General features: G+C 35.2%; 1 long non-coding RNA gene across 3 annotated transcripts in view; it reads left to right on the forward strand.

The window, feature by feature from the left end:
* LOC117080726 overlaps nucleotides 1-14,048 on the forward strand; it is a 28,643-nt gene extending 14,595 nt beyond the window's left edge. Inside the window, exons 4-5 of one of the 3 annotated variants that reach the window (XR_004435927.1) lie at nucleotides 11,194-12,508; nucleotides 13,163-14,048. This is a non-coding gene — a long non-coding RNA (uncharacterized LOC117080726). The remainder of the gene's footprint in view (nucleotides 1-11,193; nucleotides 12,509-13,162) is intronic. The other 2 variants (XR_004435929.1, XR_004435928.1) reach the window with 2 other exon arrangements.
* The last annotated feature ends 2,029 nt before the right edge of the window (nucleotides 14,049-16,077 follow it).

A 16,077-nucleotide genomic window follows, 5' to 3' on the forward strand; every position in this document is an offset into this window, starting at 1 on the left:
AGAGCCTGGTAGGTCCTCAAACAGATACAACCCAAAAAGGTCCTCTCGGTGGCACATTGTAGTCAAACTACCAAAAGTCAAAAACAAAGAGAAAGTTCTAAAAACAGCAAGAGAAAAGCAGCTAGTTACTTATAAGGAAACTCTCATCAGACTAACACTGGATTTCTCAGCAAATGCTCTCTTTTGCCACTTCTGTTTAACAAAGTACTAGCAAAAGCAAACAAGAAAAAGAAATAAAAGACATTTAAATTGGAAAGGGGATAGTAAAATTACTCCTATCAGATGACATTTTGAGTTGATTTTTGTGAAGAGTGTAAGTTATCTATGTTTGGATTCTTCTTCTTCTTCTTTCTTCTTCTTCTTCTTCTTCTTTTTTTTTTTTGCATTAGAGGTCCAGCTGTTCTATCACTATTTGTTGAAAAGATAGTCCCACCCCACCTCATAATAGTGCATTTGTTCTTGTGCCAAAGATTTAGTGTACCTTATATCTGGAAGAATAAATAAAGTAATTTGGACAATGCATTGGCCACTCTTATTATATGAGAGGAATGAGGAAATTAACTTCTTTTCAAAAATAATTGCAACCAGATGTATATGTTTATGTGTTTGATCTCAATGAGCAATTCGTGGAAGGAAGGGGCTTCATGGTCACTAGGATATTATGGCACATTCTGAACATTTTCACAGTGATCAAATAACATTTTATTTTATTATATTACTTATCACTATATGATGTGGCATTCACATTCTTTATCCACGAAAAAGTAAATATTTATTCACTTTGTGAAAAATCAAAGTAGCTAACACAGTTCCTGGAACACAGTTGGGATTCAATATACTTTGGTTAAGTGAGTAGATTAAATCAAGGTGATTCGGGCTATGCTTTAGGTTTTAGAGCTAGGCAAACTTTATTTTCTAATTCTGGGCACATATATGGAACAAATTTATTATAAGTTGATCATTACTTTTAAAGCTGGTGTATCTGCAAAGTCATCCAGGAGGAAAATAAGAGGGGGCCAACAAGCTGAATATGTTTCTTATGTCACACATTGTGTTAACTGGGTCCCATAAATGTTTAAACTTAATCTTTATAGCTCTGTGTCATAACTACTCTGGAAAGTATATGAACTGGGTTTTCACAGACTATGAAACAGATCCAACTGGTGGATATAATGTTCTTAAGACTACATTCATCTAAATAGTTTCTATCTAAAATGCTAATCAGTTACACTTATCTGTCTAATCTGGGCAAGTTACTGGACAAACATGCTCTTACAATGACCTTGGTGAAAATAATCTTCTGGAAGTCTTCTTTTTAATGGCTATGTTACATCTGTATTCTGACACATTTGCCTTCTGATTCTGCTCTTAAATTTCAATCCTTTCTCTCCCTCCCTTTCTCGTTCTCTCTTGCATTCTGTTGCTTTCTCTCTCACTCTTGCTCTCACATTCCTACATTTGCTTCTTGGCTGAGTATTTTTATTGTGCCTATTTTACTTATCAGCATTAGATTATATTTTTCGGTTAGTATCATTTTATTTGTCACTTCATACCTTTATCAATATGAGGCCACTGTCTGCTATGATAGTATTAACAAACAGGTATTCAGTAGTGCTAGTAGTAGTGGATATTAATGAATACTCACTATACAGAAAATATTACACTAAGTATTCTAAATGACATAATTTATTACATTAGTATAGTTAAATAGAGAAAATGTTATGCCAATTGTATAGATAAGGACAGTGACACATAGAAAAGTTAGTTAACTTGGCATACAATTTTTTGGAGAATGATTAAGATTATGGCTCTTCTACCATTTTTCATGTGTTCTAATTCCACTTAAGTACTGGAAATAAATGAAAGAAAAATAGTGGTTATTAATGCACAACAAGAAATATAAAAAAATGAGAACACTGAAAATAAAATATAAGTTCTAGTGTCTGTAGCACTGTAAGTTGCTTATGGTTAACAACAAATTATTATGTATTTTCAAATAGCTAGAAGAGAGAATTTTTAATGTTCCCAATGCAGAGAAATGATAAATATCTGAGGTGATAGATTTGCAAATTACCCTGATTTTATTGTTATACAACAATGTACCCCATAAATATGTACAATTAGTATGTGTCAAGTAAAAATAATAAAGATGGAAAAATACATAAATAATTTTATAAAATTCTTTAGTGGATGGGATAAATGTTAGATGAGTCAAAATTGAATTCAGATCTAGAAAATAAAAGTTGGAAAATAAAATACTAAACATATAACTTTGAGACTAAAGAGATAGAAAACAAAACGTCAATATAAGAGATAGTCAACAAATTGGTAAATTCCAACATATTGTTGTATGAACCCCATAAAAAGGAATAGCAAAAACAGAAGAAAGATATTTAAATGTAAAATGGCTGAGAATTTGCCAAATTGAAGACATTTAAGTCCTTTGAATAATCACACTAATTTTCGAGTAATACAATTAAAATTTTTGTTGAACCATATTGTGAAAGTGTAAATACAAGGAGAAGCAGAAACTTTAGATGTCAGAGAGAGAAACATACAAATGATAATTAGCCTGAAATCAATCTTCTTATATGAAAAAAAGAGTAGAAGTCAGCAGACAGTAGACTGATTTCTTCAAAAGTCTCGAGGAAAATAAATATCAATTCAGATTTCTATACCCAGATGAACTACCATCTGAATAAGAAGGCAAATCAAGACATTATCAAATTTACAAAAAAATAAAGTTTACAATTCACAGGTGCAGAAGTACAGTGACATTGTTTCAGTAAGAGGAAAGAGATGCAATATATTACATTGGGGAATTTAGAAGAAAAATAGAACATGTTTTGGAACTTTGCTTTTCTGTTTTTTGGTCCTCCTTATCTACAGCAAGATTGCTGTCTCTTCTTCTGTCCTGCGTGTTGATATGGATAATGAGATAGGGCCTGCCTGTACAAAGGCACAAAGGGGAGATGTACAATCCTGGGATACATATTAAATAAGATACCCTAAAAGCTGACCCAGAGTCAGTGGTTTAAATCCAAGTAGTTTATTTGAGAGTTAATAGCAGAAAGCACTGGTAAGGTATCAGGAAAGAGAAAAGGAGGAAAAGTCAGCACAGGGTTTCACTTGTGCATAGGTAACATCTGTGGACAACTGAGGTTCCATTGTACTAAGAACTATGTACAAAGAATCCTCAGATAACATCTGAAACGTAAGGAATCTGGAGAATTTTTGCCTATACTTCCTCTGACATTTACTGATGACTGCTGCCAGAGGAATGAAATGACTTACACGTGGGCTGATCATATTTGTACTGCAAAATAAGCCCTCAGTTCAAGAATTACAGACTATTAATAATTTTTGATAATAGCATTGACCATCACAGAGGCAATGAATACCAGGGGAGAGTGGGTAAAGTACCAACAGTGTTTGCTGCAGGAAAGTAATTCCAAGAATAAAAGAGCCCCCTGCTTAAAGATCTGAAAAAATTTTGAAATGACTTACCAGGATTAAGGCAGATTTTAATCTTCTGCATTATACAACTGTGTTATATTTGTCAATTCATCATAAAAAGGAAAGAAAAAAGATACTATTTATCAATCTCCTAAAATTTCTAGTAGCCTAATATTTAGTTGTAACACCTAAAAGAATGGAAAGGTGAAAAACAAAATAAAAACATGGTAGACAGAATATAAAATAAAATTTTAGAAATAGATTTCAAATATCAATCATCATAACAAATAATTAAACAAGCCACTCTTTTTTGTTTGTAAATGAGACCTTAATGAAAATGAGGGGAAAAAAAGAAATCACAGTAGACACTCCAAATGTACACATGTGCTAAATAACATACTTCACTATGTCCCTGCCTGCAATTTAATTGCTTGTTCCTTGATAAGGGGGATGAGGAGAAGCGATTGCCCTCATAGGAACCCTGCTCCCCAGAGAACTCCATGCCCGTATAATTTTCTCCTGATTCTCCTTCATTAGGCTCTGGAAATTTCATTGGGAGCACACATGACATTATTTTGAAGAGACAAAACTCTGAGTAGAGCCTCCAGTCAACATTTATTGAAATGACGCTAAGCTAATTCTTCTACTACACAGCAGCCTCTCTCCAAACTGAGCATTTGCAGAAGTGGGTCTGCAACCACAGGCAGGAAAAAGACCCCAAGAAACATATTATGTTGCTTAGTGTTGAAAGTATTAAAGTACTTCACATACTCATCTTTATTTGCTATTTGGCAGACACAATTTTGTAAAGTATGTGGAATTTTTAATTTTATTATTTTTATTCCACAAATAAGGAAACTGAGCTGAATAGAAGATAAATAACTCTTTTGTGTACACAGATAAATCCACAGTATATATAAGACTTAAAGCCAGGCTTTCTAGTTTCATGTTAAGGATCTTGTCTCTATTTCTCTGTGCTTCAGGAATCTTGGAACCATTTAAGCAGTAAATGAGAGAAGTTTCTCCGATATTATTTATGTGTTCTTCCAGGGATAAATTTCTGATTGCAGACTCACAATTCAGGAATGCCTTTTCCTTCTTTTCAAGAAGCAAGATAGTTTTTATAATCAATACACAGTAGTCCCTCCTCAACCACTGTTTTACTTTCTGAAGTTTTGGTTACCTGAGGTCAGCTGCAGTCCAAATATATTAAATTTTCTTCTGGAAATTGAATCATCCCTTTGTCCAACCTATCCAGATATGCTACCTGCATGTAGTGTAGTCATTCTCTTGGTTATCAGACTGACTGTCACAGTATCAAGGGCTTGTAGTAGTAATGTTTTGTGTGGAGTAATTTTTATTTTACTTAAAAATGGCCACAAAGTGCAAGAATATTGATGCTGGCAATTCAGATTTTCCAAAGCAAAGTCATAAAGTGCTTCCTTTACTTAAAAAGGTGAAAGTTCTTGACTTAACAGAGAAAAATTACAAATTGTATGCTGAAGCTTCTAAGATCTACAGTAAAAATGAAGCTTCTGTGAAACTGTGAAGAAAGAAAAATGAATTCATGCTAGTTTTGCTGCCACATCTCACACTACAAAAGTTACAGCCATAGTGTGTTGTATGTGCTAGTTAAGATTTTAAAAAGGCATTAAATTTTGGGATGTAAGACATGGATAGAAACATGTTTCTACTGATGATAATTGGATTTTGTACTATCCAGTTTCAGTCATCCACTGGGGGTGTTGGAAAATATCCCCTGCAGAAAAGAGGGAACTACCCCAAGAAGTAGAATTCATGGAGAAACAGTGGGCAGCTACATCTTCTGTGAGTTTTTGAGCTCAGATCTGGCTAAAACATTTTTCTTAAACCTTGACATGGGGTCTAGGATTCAAACGCAAAAGCATTTTGTTCAGGAGATAGTACAGTGATATTTATGAAATGACATGCTACTTTTCTTAACAAGATAAGCAAAAACTTAAGATAGATGATGGTTTCTTTGAATAGGTGGTAAATTCGTCCTGTTTATACGTGCCAGCCTGTCATGGAAAGGATAGCTCACCCAAACAGAGTGAAATGACAAATATTTACATTTCAGAGGAATCATCATGAAACGACCAAGATTCTCACTCATTTTCACTTATATTTCCACAGTCTCATACTTTCCTCTTATTTGTTCATCCAGAACATCTAGCATGCAGCAATTAAAGACACAGTCCGTGGGATCAGTTAAATGTGGGTTTGTAGCACGAATATTTTGTACTAGGTGTGGAATTTCAGGAAGACATCTAACCTTTGAATCCTCCATTTCCTTAAGTGCAAATGAGGTTATATAAATATATGTCTGTATGGGTGCATACACTACCTTCCTCCCCTTCAGTTATCTGTATCTATCTTCTTAGTATATAATTATCCCTCTATCTATGAGACAAACTACACATAAGCAGTACATTTAACCTGCTACTAATCTTGGTTGATCTGCTTTGGGAGACGGATCCATTCCAGGTATGTGAACTTTGATAAGTTAATACCTCTTCCTGCACCTCTGTTACAGATATACAATTAGAAAATTGGCCATGTGATCTGAGCAGATGTCTCAGTCAACAATCTCTAACTCTATGGATAATTTACCTACTATATATTGTTTTTATGTCTACTGTGGCAGCCTGAATAATGGCCAACAAAGAATCTTCATTGTAATCCATGGAACCTATGAATATGTTGCCTTACATTGTAAAAGAGACTGCACACAGGTGATTAAGAGGATATTGAGATGGTGAGATTATCCTGGATTATCCAGGTGGGCCCAATGAGAATATATGTACATATAAAATTATTTGGGTGAGGTATTGACAAACACAAATAATTTAAGATCTGAACATATAAAATAATGTGTTCCTGTGTTTAGGGGGCAGGAGGAAAATAATAGAGAATAGTGGTTACCAAAGAATAGATGCTTCCCAAGGATTTAAATACAAATACAGTAAAAATACTTAAAATACCTTGAATGTGCTCATGAACTGATCTGAAGATTAAGGTCATGCCCCGACCATGGATTTTCAACCTTCAGTAACTATGATTGAGCTAAGTGTTGACAATGACAGTAAGACTGAATCCAAGATTGAAGGGGAGCCTTTCATCACAAACTAAAATGTGGACCACAGGGAAGATATTAGGCAAAAGAGGTCTTGAAGATCCCTGGGATCTCACTAAAAATGGTTGGCACAGTCACTCATGTGGGAGATGAAGAACAGAGTGGGAAATACTGGAGAAAACCAAAGAGACCTTAGACACAGTGTGTAGGGAAAGGCAAATCATAGAGTAAGGCTACCAGACATTAAAACCCACCCACCTGCATGTTACCACCTACCTTTCCTAAACCAGTATAAACAGTGACATTTTATCCTAATAATCGTATAGGAGCTCACACCCATTAGTATTATGCTTAATACCCACTTTGTGCTTTTTTTCATGCATTATCTCATTTAGTTCTTATAATAATCCCTTGAGCATGTCCCAACACCACATTCATTTGATTGATGGATAAAATGAAGCTCAGAGAACTTCATTTAGGAGCAATGTCTCCCAGGCAGTGAATAGTAGGACTTAAATGTGAGTGCAAATAAGCCTATTTTCATAGTCCAAACTTTTATGCCCAATGGTATAATTTTCTTTAGAATCGGCTGTCAGGGTTATACATGGCTCTAATACTGTATTTATCCCATTGCATCTACTGTGTATTTGTGATTTGCTCTACTATGCAGCCTCATGCATTAAGCTTGCTATAATGGAGATAAGTAAATGTAAACTAAATAAAATTAAAATCAATCCTATTTTATTTACAGCATTTGGGTTGGAAACCACGCTGGGTATGAAGTTTGAATTTTTAAATCAATAAATGTGTAACCTTGAATAAATTACTCAGTATCTTTGTTGCCAAATTACCAGGTAGTGTAATAACTGCTCAGTCTAATGGAAGTGATGGGAGGATTAAATCACTATATACATATAAATCACCTAGACTACAGAAGTGAAAAGCTGTTGGAAGGCTCAAAAGACCTGATTTGGGAGATGGATTTATTTCAGGCACGTGACCTTGGACAACTCATTAACTCTTCTGTAACTCAGTTTTAAAAAGTTGGGAAGGTGATTCAGGAAGATCGTTTCTCTTCCAAAGTCTACTGCTGTTTAGATAAGTTATCCACTAATTGCATTGCCATTTCTATGTTTCAGATATGAGGAATATTGGAGAACAAATAATTGCTGTCATAACATAAGACTACACATTTCCATTTCTGTGCAAGTCTTTGTTGTTTACCACTCCATTCCATCATCTCTCTTTCCTATGGAGCACCCCATGAGTATCAAACCACATCTACAGATGATAATACAGAGGTGAATAAATTCATTTGACTAGGACTAACTAAAGCCCTAGAACGACAGGTCCCCCTCTTTGTCTTGTTCAACTTCATCTCCCTCTTCACTCTGAGTGGGAACCTGGGGATGATGCTGTTGATCCTACTGGACTCTCATCTCCACGCTCCCATGTACTTTTTCCTCAGTAACCTTTTGCTACTCGGCAACTGTCACTCCAAAGGTGATGGATGGGTTGCTGATAACTGACAAGGTCATCTACAATGTACATGCTGCTCAGATGTTCTTTCTTGCAGTCTTTGCTATTGTGGAAAGTTACTTCTTGATTTCAGTGGCCTATGATCGCTACATGGTAATATGTAAACCCCCACATCACACCACCACCATGACAACAAATGTGTATGCTTCTGTGGCCATTACATGTATGTCTTAGGTTTACTGACTGCTGCTGTTGACATTTGAGACATTGTAAGTCCAGTGAGATCCATCACTTTTTCTGTGATATTCTGGCAGTCATGACTCTGACATGCTCTAATAAACATATTAATGAGTTGATCCTTGCTCCGACTTCAAGCTTTAATATATTTTTTACTCTCCTCGTTATCTTGCTTTCCTGCTTGTTTGTATTTGTATTTCTCATCATTTTAAAGATGTTCTCTTTAAGAATACAAGAAAGTTTTATCTACCTGTGGTTCTCACCTCACTGGAGTTTCTTTATTTTATGGGACTGTCCTCATCACATATGTCCTCATCACATATGCAGCCAAGTTTTATTCATTTCATGAACACAGAAAAATTGTATCTAGGTTTTATATTATGGTTATCCCCATGCTAATCCCTGTGTTTTATAGCCTGAGAAACAATGAGGTCAAGAGTGCATTCAAGAATGTTGTTGAGGAGACAAAATATTTTCTGTGTTTAGTCTCTTAATAATGTAAAATCCATAAAACATCATTTTATCCCTCTTAGATCCACTTTATGCAATAGCTTTCTGTTATATTATTATATTACTAATTTCTTTAGTTGAGAAACAGTTCTAAGCATGCAAAATAGAGAGAAATATGACACTGGTTTTAATAGAGTATAGTTTTTTTATTGGCACATTTTATCTAAATATAAATAATTACAGTATCTCAATATTAATGTTTCAGTCATTATGCAGTGATTTGGTGAGAGAAAGCATATTCATATGACAACCTTGAAAAGATAAATAGTCAAATTAGAATAAAAGCAGAGAAAATATTGTCATCTTTTTACCTTACTCATATGACTACCAACTTCACATTTTGTTTTTTAAAATAGCATTGATTTTGATTTGCATTTCTCTGATGGCCAGTGATGATGAGCATTTTTTCATGTGTCTGTTGGCTGTATGAATGTCTTCTTTTGAGAAATGTCTGTTCATATCCTTTGCCCACTTTTTGATGGGGTTGTTTGTTTTTTTCTTGTAAATTTGTTTGAGTTCTTTGTAGGTTCTGGATATTAGCCCTTTGTCAGATGAGTAGATTGCAAAAATGTTCTCCCATTCTGTAAGTTGCCTGTTCACTCTGATGGTAGTTTCTTTTGCTGTGCAGGAGCTCTTTAGTTTAATTAGATCCCATTTGTCAATTTTGGCTTTTGCTGCCGTTGCTTTTGGTGTTTTAGACATGAAGTCCTTGCCCATGCCTATGTCCTGAATGGTACTACCTAGGTTTTCTTCTAGGGTTTTTATGGTATTAGGTCTAACATTTAAGTCTCTAATCCATCTTGAATTAATTTTCGTATAAGGAGTAAGGAAAGGATCCAGTTTCAGCTTTCTACTTATAGCTAGCCAATTTTCCCAGCACCATTTATTAAATAGGGAATCCTTTCCCCATTTCTTGTTTTTGTCAGGTTTGTCAAAGATCAGATGGCTGTAGATGTGTGGTATTATTTCTGAGGACTCTGTTCTGTTCCATTGGTCTATATCTCTGTTTTGGTACCGGTACCATGCTGTTTTGGTTACTGTAGCCTTGTAGTATAGTTTGAAGTCAGGTAGCATGATGCCTCCAGCTTTGTTCTTTTGACTTAGTAGCAAAGACTTGGAATCAACCCAAATGTCCATCAGTGACAGACTGGATTAAGAAAATGTGGCACATATACACCATGGAATACTATGCAGCCACAAAAAAGGATGAGTTTGTGTCCTTTGTAGGGACATGGATGCTGCTGGAAACCATCATTCTCAGCAAACTATCGCAAGAACAGAAAACCAAACACCACATGTTCTCACTCATAGGTGGGAACTGAACAATGAGATCACTTGGACTCGGGAAGGGGAACATCACACACCGGGGCCTATCATGGGGAGGGGGGAGGGGGAAGGGATTGCATTGGGAGTTATACCTGATGTAAATGACGAGTTGATGGGTGCTGACGAGTTGATGGGTGCAGCACACCAACATGGCACAAGTATACATATGTAACAAACCTGCACGTTATGCACATGTACCTTAGAACTTAAAGTATAATAAAAATAAAAAATAAAAAATAACTTAGAAAATAAAATAAAATAGCATTGATATTAATAATAATGCTATTCTCTTTTTTGGCAGTAAATGTTTTGAAATTGTTGTGCCACCATCATTGCTTTGGTTGAGCTATATTACATCTTAGCACTCTCAAACCCATTCACGCCACCACCTTCACACTAGTTCTTACTACTCTTGGACATCTCTAGACATGCTCCTGTCTTAGGAGCTCTTTATTTGCTGTTTCCTTTGCTCAGAAAATTTCCACATTCATTTCAGATTGTTGCTTAAATGTTACCTCACCCAGGCAGGTCATGCCTTTCCTGAACTACTTCATAAAATAGCCTCTCCCCTCCCATGGACCTTCTTTCCTCAGCCTACTTCATTCTTTATATTCATTATCAACATTAAACTCTGGTATTATTTGTTCACTTGTTTATCTGTATCTTCAGCTTGAATGGAAATTCCCTATGAGTGATCACCTAACCTAGTTATTTTATTGTAACAAAGCTATGAGGCTTGAATTTAAAATTCTTGTATGGCACACATATACCTCTGTAACAAACCCACATGTTCTGCACATGTATCCCAAAACTTAAAGTACAATTTAAAAATTTTTTAAAAAGAAATTCTCAAAACCATTTGCTTTTCACCTTGTAGCCAACTAAGGGCTGACAAATGTACCTGAAGACCAATTATTGTTTCTACATCTTCCAAAAGTCACATCTTAATCAGATGGTTAAGTATTCCATTTTACTCAGTGAACTTACTGGCCCTTCTAATACACTTGAAATCCTGCTGAAGTAAAAATAATAGAAGATGGTTTCCTTGCTGCAAGTGTATTAATAAACTGCCTTTGTTTGTTTTGTGCTAGACAGGATTTTGTGTTCAATACACTTCAGAAATGGTAAGGAAGAATAATGGATAAGAAGACAAACACTGAAGAGATTACACCAGCAGCCAAGGAAAACAATGGAAAATGGAGTTTTGCCCAGATAAAAAAAATCAGGGTCTCATAAAGAAATATATATCATTACTGGGATGAGGGACTTTCATAATGCCAATTCTACAAGATTTTAAAACCAACCAGTATGTCTCCCATTACTGTCTTGTATACATGGGGTTGAGTTGTGTGTGTGTGTGTGTGTGTGTGTGTGTTCTGCTAATTATCTTTACTCTGTTATGACTTTATATATTGAATGTGAATGTGGAAAGAGTTACGTTTTCTTTTTGGTTCATAAATTGCTGAACCACATGGAGCCACATCCTGGTTATATGGAGAAGACCATTTAACCATTTAACCTGAGCTTGAGCTTGTGTGGTGATTAGTTAGGATTTAGGTGGTCTCTTTGGTGAAGGTAAATAATATGTTCTTTCTGTGGGAGGAAGTATAAAGTGGATATTGGATGACCATAAGTATTACAATGGAAAAAACTGGCAGTTGTTTTCCAAACTATTTTATTTTCACTGTACTCATAGCTGGGCTGTTTCTCAGCCTTTATGCGGTACATTGTGGCTATGTGATTGTATTTTTGACAGTCCAATTTGCGAAGTCATATATGCCATTTCAACTCTGGCCCATGATACTCCTCATGTAGTCCTCTGTGTTCTCTCTTTGTCACCATCTGGAGAGACAAAATTCAGACTACAGGGGATAATGGAATCACTTAGTGAAAAGACCTGGGTCATTGAATCTCTGTGTGAATTCCTATAGAACAATTAATTGAATAACCTGTGGGCAAGAAAATCTTCTGTGATCATGCCACTGCAATTTCCGAGTTTGCTTGTATGGCAGCTAGCATTATTTATCCTAACTAATACAGAGAGACTTTCATAATACAATCTGGATACTGTTTGTAGGTAATGGGGTTGGATAGCCTATAATGGAAAAAGTGTCAAATTTCTGCATCACAATTTAATTCCACAGTTGTTTATTTTTGAATCTGTATCCATTCTCCAAGTCATGACTAAAATGACAAGCGCAAATAAAAGTAACACAAATTTGAAACACAGAATAAAGCTACATATGAATTCCATTTCAACAAAGCTTTGTGACAAGTGTCAAGTTAATTACATGTCCTGAGATTCTACTGGTGAAAATACTACCTACTCATAGAATTATTTTGAATGGGTACCGAATGAGCCAGAACACAGCACAGTGCCTGAAATGGAATAGCTGCTCAAAATATGTTAGTAATTACTTCTCTCTATTCCTTTTCTTATTCTTATGTCATTTCATCACCTAATTTGTCACCTTTCTCTATAGAACTTTTGAAACATTAATTATATAGATTCATTTTTATAAGTTTAGCTGCACTACTGTCATTATTCTCAGATGTTAGTCTGATGTTGATTACAACAGAAGGACTCAAGAGTGTCTAATAAAATGGCAATTCAGTAAAGGGACAAATTTACATATTAAATGTTAAATAGGCCTACACAATTTTATCTCTATTATCTATTCCTTCATAATATGATCACAATGCAAATTTATCTATTTATCTTTGTGTGTGTTTACTTAAATTTGTTTTTCCACAAGCATAAAAGCTTGATGCATACAGGAACAATTTCTGACGTGTTCACTAACAATGATTCATGCTTGGAACGGAGTTGGGGCTCAGTAAAATATTTTAGTGAATGAGTAAATGAATAATAAGGAGAACTAACAGGAAAAAACTCATCACAGAAGGCAGGTGATAAAAGATGCTAGGTTTTACTGAAGTAACACATTAAAGTGAAAACCCAATGGTTTAACACAACAAATATTTTGTATTAGTTCACTTTGGTTGTGACAAATTACCATATGCTTAGGGAAGTAAAACAACATGTTTTTCTTCTTACAGTTCTGGAGGTCAGAGGTCCAAAATCAGCTTCACTAGGATGAAATGAAGGTATCAGTCTCCAGAGTCTCTAGGAAATAAACAGTTTCATGCATATTTCATCTTCAGGTGACTGCCGGCATTCCTTGACTTTTGTCTCCTTCAGTCTGATTTCTCCCTTCACAGTCACATTCTTTTCTCCATTTTATGCCTGTGCAATTTTTCCCTGACTCCACCTTTTTAATTTATATGAAATGTCCATGATATAAAATTTATTATTTAAAAGTATATAATTCATTCGTATTTAGTACCTTCATAAAGTTGTGAAATCATCACATATATCTAATTTCAAAAGATTTTATTTCCTCACAAGGAAGATTCCATATCCATTAAGCAGTGTCCCTTATTCCCACAGCCCCCTGGTCCTGGGGACCAATAATCTTATTTCAATCTCTACGGATTTACCAATTCTGTATAGATCACATAAATGTAATCTCCTAATATGTGACCTTTTATGTATGACTTATTTTACTTTGCAGAATGTTTTCAAGGCTCATTTATATTGTAACAAGGATTAATATTTTATGGCTGAGTAATATTTCATTGTATATAAGTATTACATTTTGTTCTTCCGTTCTCAATTGATGAACATTGGCGTGTTTTCATCTTTGAGCAATTGTTAATATTTTAATAACGATGCTATGAAAATTTATGTGAAAATATTATTTGAAGACCTGTTTTTGTTCTTTAAGTAGATAACAAGAAGTAGGATGGCTTATGCATGTGGTAATCTGAGTTTAACTTTTGAAGACTAACGAATTGTTTTTCATAGCAGCTCTACAATTTTACATTTCCACCAGCAATTTATAAGGGCTCCAATTTCTCTACATCCACGCCAATATTTGTTAATTTCCATTTCTTTTACAATAGCCATTCTAATGGATTATAAAATAGTGTCTCTCTGTTGTTTTTATTTACATTTCTCCTGATAAAGAATGATATTGAGGAATTTTTTTTATTACACTTTAAGTTCTAGGGTACATGTGCATAACGTGCAGGTTTGTTACATATGTATACATGTGCCATGTTGGTGTGCTGTACCCATTAACTCATCATTTACATTAGGTATATCTCCTAATGCTTTCCCTCCCCTCTCCCCCATCCCCACAATAGGACCCGGTGTGTGATGTTCCCCTTCCCGTGTCCAGGTGATCTCATTGTTCAATTCCCACCTATGAGTGAGAACACGCAGTGTTCGGTTTTCTGTTCTCGCGATAGTTTGCTGAGAATGATGGTTTCCAGCTACATCCATGTCTCTACAAAGGACATGAACTCATCCTTTTTTATGGGTGCATAGTATTCCATGGTGTATATGTGCCACATTTTCTTAATCCAGTCTGTCACTGATGGACATTTGGGTTGATTCCAAGTCTTTGCTATTGTGAATAGTGCCGCAATAAACACACGTGTGCATGTGTCTTTATAGCAGCATGGTTTATAATCCTTTGGGTATATACTCAGTAATGGGATGGCTGGGTCAAATGGTATTTCTAGTTCTAGATCCTTGAGGAATCGCCACACTGTCTTTCACAATAGTTGAACTAGTTTACACTCCCACCAACAGTGTAAAAGTGTTCCTATTTCTCCACATCCTCTCCAGCACCTGGTGTTTCCTGACTTTTTAATGATCGCCATTCTGACTGGTGTGAGATGGTATCTCATTGTGGTTTTGATTTGCATTTCTCTGATGGCTAGTGATGATGAACGTTTTTTCATGTGTCTGTTGGTTGCATAAATGTCTTCTTTTGAGAAATGTCTGTTCATATCCTTTGCCCACTTTTTGATGGGGCTTTTCTTTATTGTAAATTTGTTTGAATTCTTTGTAGGTTCTGGATATTAACCCTTTGTCAGATGAGTAAATTGCAAAAAATTTCTCCCATTCTGTAGGTTGCCTGTTCACTCTGATGGTAGTTTCTTTTGCTGTGCAGAAACTCTTTAGTTTAATTAGATCCCATTTGTCAATTTTGGCTTTTGTTGCCATTGTTTTTGGTGTTTTAGACATGAAGTCCTTGCCCATGCCTATGTCCTGAATGGTATTGCCTAGGTTTTCTTCTAGGGTTTTTATGGTTTTAGGTCCGACATTTAAGTCTCTAATCCATTTTGAATTAATTTTTGTATAAGGTGTAAGGAAGGGATCAGTTTCAGCTTTCTACTTATGGCTAGCCAGTTTTACCAAATAAATAATGGTAATTTATTATTAAATAAATAACCATTTATTAAATAGGGAATCCTTTCCCTATTTCTTGTTTTTGTCAGGTTTGTCAAAGACCAGATGGTTGTAGATGTGTGGTATTATTTCTGAGGGCTCTGTTCTGTTCCATTGGTCTATATCTCTGTTTTGGTACCAGTACCACGCTGTTTTGGTTACTGTAGCCTTGTAGTATAGTTTGAAGTCAGGTAGCACGATGCCTCCAGCTTTATTCTTTTGGCTTAGGATGGTCTTGACAATGCAGGTTCTTTTTTGGTTCTATATAAACTTTAAAGTAGTTTTTTCCAATTCTGTGAAGAAAGTCCTTGGTAGCTTAATGGGGATGGCATAAATCTTGAATGGTAAATCTTCCTCATACTAGCTGTAGAATTGTACACATCACATAACTTCACAAATTACCAATTGCCTTGGTGATAACTAAGAACAGGCATGCAAACACAAACACAGTCACACACATGGCTGTGTATAAAGCTCTTATCCTATATTTTGGAACATAGTATATGCTAAAAGTGGGATGTGTGTTAAGATGGACAAACATAAAACTCTCCTAGGCTAGGGTTGTACATTGAAGTTGTAAAGGAATGGGAGGACAATAACAGGGAATAGAATTTAGCAAAGGATAGAAATGCTTCCAAAAGCTTTAAATTAAAATAAAAAAGACTTAAAATAC

Source organism: Trachypithecus francoisi, unplaced genomic scaffold (assembly GCF_009764315.1).
Source record: "Trachypithecus francoisi isolate TF-2019V2 unplaced genomic scaffold, Tfra_2.0 Lachesis_group8, whole genome shotgun sequence".
Lineage (NCBI taxonomy): Eukaryota > Metazoa > Chordata > Mammalia > Primates > Cercopithecidae > Trachypithecus > Trachypithecus francoisi.